Here is a 6,147-nt window from a genome sequence, read left to right as displayed (position 1 = left end):
CTCTGGTACCTGTAATCTGGACTGCAACAACTGTGAGTAAAGATCTTGGGACTGCATCACACGGACTCTGTGTTCATTACTGACTCCCTGCACTACAACCACCATAATCCACCCACACTGCCCTGAAGCTACACTCTTCCTGTGGGGAGTAATAATACCATTGCTGCAAAACCACCAGCTTCAGAGGACTGTTCCGCAGCGGCGGCCCCTTTGGCCGCACTCCACAGGTGGCGTAGTCGGACATTATAAAACCCATATATGCAAATTACCCTTGGATTGACCGCCCTGGGTCACGGACCGGGTCACCGCCACAGTGACTACAACCCCCAGCGTCTACCGGCCCGGCTCCGGGTACCCCACAGCCCAGGGGGCGCGTCAACTTCATAGGTCCCTGATCTGAGACCACTCCTGCAGCGTGATTTGCCCCACCTCTGGATCTCGTTGGCCCAGGCTATACGTCAGAACGCATTGCACCAGGGCTTGTCGGTGCTGCCACAGTCACTGCAACATGTGCAGAGTTGAATTCCACCATGTCGGCACATCGCATTTCAGCTGGTGAACTGGCAGGCCCAACGACTTCTGTAGAGATGTAAGTCGTTCAGCTGCGGGATGCGAACGGCGGAAGTGAGCACACAGCGACCGTGCCCTCTGCAGAAGGCCATCTAGTCCGGGATAGTGGGCTAAAAATTGCTGGACAACCAGGTTCAACACGTGAGCCATACAAGGCACGTGTGTGACATTGCCCCAGCGAAGGGCCGCACCCAGGTTTGCAGCATTGTCGCACACGGCCTTCCCTGGTTGCAGGTCCAGTGGAGACAACCATTCAACCATTCATGAAACTGGGTCTCCAGAGCTGACCACAACTCCTCAGCTGTGTGACTCACATTTCCCAGACATTTCAAAGTAAACACTGCCTGATGCCGTTGAGCCCTGCTGCCAGCATAATAAGGAGGTGTGCAGGATTCCTTCTGCGTAGTTAGAAAGTGGGTGGCATTACCAGACATGCTTTGGGTCCAGGTGGAGGACTGAGAGGAGGTTGAGGAGGCAGAAGCCGTGGAGGAACTTCTAGATAAAGAGGATTGACGTACAACTCTTGGGGACAGCAAGACTTGGACAGCAGCCCCTTGTCCTGCTGTCACCATAGGTACCCAGTGCCCAGTCAGCGACATGTAACGCCCCTGTCCATGCCTACTCGTCCAAGTGTCTGTGGTGAAATGCACCCTGTCACACACAGAGTTTCTCAAAGAAGCGGTGATGTTGTGTGCGACATGCTGGTGTAGCGCAGGCACACCTTTCTTTGAGAAGTAGTGCCGACTGGGCATCTGGTACTGGGGCACTGCGACGGACATAAGGTCTCGAAAATCCTCTGTGTCCACCAGGCGGAAAGGCAGCATTTCTGTAGCCAACAGCTTTCAGATGGTGAAATTCAACCTCTTAGCTTTGTCATGGCTAGGAGGAAATGGTCTTTTACTTGTTCACATCTGAGGGACCGAGGGCTGGCTGTTGTGCTTAGACAGGGTTGAGTAGGGTGTCCCCGGCAAACTGCCGGTCTGTGAGGAAGATGCAGGCGGAAGAGTTAGGTTGCCTTGATCCAAAGGTGGTGCTCTCGATGTCGGAGAGCGCTCAACACCAGCTGGTGTTTCCACTTCCAAATGAAATGATGACCTGCCAATCACACTGGCTGTTGCGGGTAAAGAGGTGGCAGGTCTGTGTCCAAAAACATGTGTGACTGCTGTCCCCCCAGTCACAGAGGATGAAGAGGCCGCGGCTGCACAAGATGGGGCAAACGGTGTTTGGCCCGGCCCGCTAGGCCGCATTGTAGCACAGTGAGCTTCCCACTGCAACTTATCCATATGACGGTTCATGCATGAAGTACTCAAACTATGGATTTTTTGGCCTCTACTTAGCTTTTGGTGACAAATATTACAGATAACACGAGTTGGGTCATCCTTATCGATCTGAAAAAATACCCAGGCTATGCAAGGCTTAGAGCCCATGCGACCTGAAGAGCCACTACGACTTGTGGTCAGAGGCAGAGTTGTAGTTGAGGATGCAGTTGTTGACGTGCTTCCAGTACTCCGTCTCTGTCCAGGAAGGCACAACCTAACCTCGTCGTCAATAGCATCTGTGACGCCCAGCTGCGCTTGGTATCACAGATCCTAGAAGAGTGCATTGATGGAATCCTCCACAAGAGGCCCCCATAAACATTCACACATCTCCACCTTCCACCTCAGACCAGCAGAGGGAGCCCGTTAGGGATATAAATAGGGAAGATGGAGTTAGGCAGTTCAGTTCCTCTGAAGAGTTCCTGCAGTAGAGAAGCCTAAGAGAGGTCAGTCTGCAGTGGAGCTCAGTCTAGTCTAGAGAACTCAGTTAATAGTTCAGCAGTGGAGCACGAGGCTCCTGCTAGCTAGATTCAGGGAGCCCAGTTACAGCTTAAGGTGTGCCGGCACCATAAGATCGGTGAAGCGCGGCAAGCTGCCGTTAGTGTGTATAGCCTAGTGAGGGCCCGAGTAGGTCGATGGCGAGTGGAGAGTTAGTACATAAGGGACAGAGGAGCTTAACCAGCTCACCCCGAAGCATTTACCGGACACCGGATCCGAGCTTACAGGGATCTCTATGACCCAGTAAGGCAAGTCCCAGGATCGCTAAGGTGCTGATACGTAACAGAGCCAGGAGACACTTAGGCCCCGCATACTGGGAGCGTGAACTCCAAGACAAGGCCCTACCACAAGGTCAGACAGCGCAGGACAGAGACAAAGTTAGGCCTAGCTCCAGGCAGGTCAGAAACTTACTACGCAGAGGCAAGAAACAGGAGGCCCTACACCCGCTCATTGGGGAGGATCTTGATATGCACCCTTCACCCTACAGTTCTTCGGGTTGTGCCTGAATTTCCACCAGTAAAAGGTACTGAAGTGACTACCGTGTCCGTTCCCGTTCTTGCTCTGATCCAGCTGGGTCTCGCCTGTCCTGCATTCCCCCTGCATACGCTTTTCTGAGGCCTAGCTCCACCTGTGGGGAGCTATACCATCGAGCTGCCTTATCACCGGCCTCAGTGGACTGCTGCAGCGCTGGTGCTTCTCACCAGATGCCACAGGTGGCGTCACGAACTGTTATAAAATTAACAGTTATCCACCCTTTTAAAGAGTGACCCCAGGGTACGGGCCCGGGAGCCGACCACCGCGACATCCCCAAGGCCAGGCAAAGGCCTCGGTACCGAGTCATCCCCATCCCCTGGGCTAGTCACATCCTCCTCCACCTCCTCTGCAGACCTCATCGACTGGCTGACTGTGGGTTGACAGTAAGTGGGATCTCCAACCTCGTCATCATCACCCTGTGTGTTATCACACCCGTCGTCCTCAGAGCCAACCTCTTCCTGCCTTGACCGAAAAGTCAAGTTGTCGCTCCAATCAGCTATTTGAGTCTCATCATCGTCTTCATCATTGTCTCCACCAACAGGTGTTACAGTTTTGGAACGAGGGTCTACATTATGCTCAGAACCTTCTTCATCTGGTCCTGGATCCGACTCATAAAGATTCTGGGCATCAGTGCAGATCATTTCCTCGTCTGGATTAACAGAAGCTCTGGAGCAGACCTCCGTTTCCCAGGCTATAGTATGAGTAAACAGCTGTGCAGACTCAACCATCTGTGTTAGGGTATGTGCACACGATGCAGAAATGCTCAGGATTTTTTCCTGAGCGTTTCTGCATCTCTCTGGCAGGAAAAAACGCATGCGGATTGTACATGCGGTTTCCTGCCAGGGACATGCGGAAATGAAGCGGTCTTCACTTTCATTTCCGCATGCGGGTTGACAAGCGATTCCCAAGCGATTTTAGCATCACTTGGAAAGTGCTTGTCAACTTCACACTATATAAATCCATGCAACCGGCATGGATTTATATAGTGTGTGAATGTCAAAAAATAAAAAATAAATCTATGCTTTACCCTCTGATGGCCCCCGGTGTCCTGCTTCATCGGTCCCGGCTGCCGGCAGTGAAGACTTTAGGACCTTCCGACGTCAGCGTCACGTGACCCGTCACATGACTCTGACGTCAGCGAAGGTCCTTCTTCATTCAACCGCGAAGTGCCCGGGAAGCCGGCAGGACGCAGCACGGGCCGTCAGAAGGTGAGAATATATATATTTTTTATTTTATTCTTTTTTTTTTAATGGTACCTGGGTCTGGATGAGAGTCCTCTCATCCACACCCGGGTACCATCCGCACATTAGACCGCATGAAAAGCGCATCAACATATACAGTGATGCGGATTCCATGCGGTCTAATGCAAGTCAATGGCGGCAAAAGAGCAGCTTTTCCGCAAAATTAATTGACATGCTGCGGATTTTTGACCGCAGCGTTTACGCTGCGGAAAAATCCGCATCATGGGCACAGCACATGCGGATTTCCATTGGGGAACATTGCTGCCCTTCTACCATGCGTTTTTCATGCGTTTCCGCGGCGTTTACGCAACTGCAAAAACGCCGCGGAAACGCATGAAAAACGCATCGTGTGAACTCAGCCTTACCCCATACTCAGACGGGCAGCTGGAGACTTGGGAGCTGTGAGGAAGCAAGTGCGATTGGGGTGACACCTCTGAGGACTGGAATATTTGTGATGTTGAAGTTGAGGTGGAGGAGAGCCCACTTGAAGGAGCACTTGATATCCGTTGAAGCACCTGCTGTTTTTGTGGCTCATCTGGAATTTGTAGCGATGGGCGTGTCCGTAAGAAAGGGATCTTATCACATTGTCCGCTAAAAGAAGTAGACATCTTAGTTTAGCTGGAAGATGGTCTTTCTTCTGCAGATGTTACTCCCCCCCCACCGTGGGGCGGCTCGACCCACCAGCGGACAGGCACCAGTATTGGGAGAGGGGGGCTGGCCGTCAGGGTCCACCGCGGCTCTGGCACAAACCCGGCGACACGGAGGTCGCACGGGCAGGAACGGACTGGCCGTGTCAGCTTCGCACTCCAGCGTAGTCCCTTATATAGCGCTATCATATTCCGCAGCGCTTTACATACAAAATTATTATCTCTGTCCCCATTGGGGCTCACAATCTACATTCCCTATCAGTATGTCTTTGTAGTGTGGGAGGAAAACGGAGAACCTGGAGGAAACATCGGGAGAACATACAAACTCCTTGCAGATGTTGTCCTTGGGAGGATTTGAACACAGGACTCCAGTGCTAACCACTGAGCCACCGTGCTAACCACTGAGCCACCGTGCTGCCCACACATCACATGATAAATTTAATAGTGTTATTCAAATATACAAGTCGTCCCGCAAAAAACAAGCCCTGATATGGCTGTCGATGAAAAAGTAAAAAAAGGTATGACTTTGAACTAGAGGGAAAAAACAAAACGCAAAAACGGAAAATGACCATGTTGGTAAGAGGTTAAATAGGTAAACAGCCGCAGGTGGAGCTGACTCCGCTGCAGCTGTTATAGGCCGATGACGGCTGTGAAACGCAGCAAGTATCTACCTGGTCCAGTTTCTGAGCCGCTCTATGCTCCTGATGCCACCACATGCCGTCATCATCGGGTTAAAGCAACTTTCCAACTCACAATAAAAGAATCACAATACATATATAATGCAGATCTGGTCCCTCCCGGTCATCACTCACAAGACGTCATTGCTCATGAGACATGACCGGGAGTGACCTATGACGCTTCATAGATTGCAGTATAGAATCGGTGGACGTCGTGGGAGCGGCATGAATTACATCCGACCTGCGGGGATTATTTTTTTAATAATTAATTGGTGAATGAGGGACTGTTTATTATTTTTATTTCTTTATTATTTCTTTATGATTTTTATGTCTTTCAGGTTACCATTTGTGGACTACTTCGGATTCGGTGGACTATATCGGAATCCCTGGACTGGATGCTTTGTTTTGCTTTTTTTTTTTAATTAATTGGTGAAACAGGGCTAGTGTTGGTCGGGGGGAGTTTTTTTTACAATAAAACAGTGTGTTTTTTTTTTGTTAACATACTGGGTTAATAATGGGGTCTCTGATAGGCGCCTCTCCATTATTAACCTCAGGGGTTGATGCCAGCGGACATTAGACAGCTGACATCAACTCCGAAAAACCATTACCATGATTGCCACCGTACCAGGGCAATCAGGAAGAGCCGGGAAAAGCGCCAGAATTG

Source organism: Phyllobates terribilis, unplaced genomic scaffold, assembly GCF_046119375.1.
Source record: "Phyllobates terribilis strain yellow unplaced genomic scaffold, ASM4611937v1 Scaffold_430__1_contigs__length_1590877, whole genome shotgun sequence".
NCBI lineage: Eukaryota > Metazoa > Chordata > Amphibia > Anura > Dendrobatidae > Phyllobates > Phyllobates terribilis.
The sequence above is the reverse complement of the archived record's forward strand: the minus strand, read 5'-3'. Positions refer to the sequence as shown.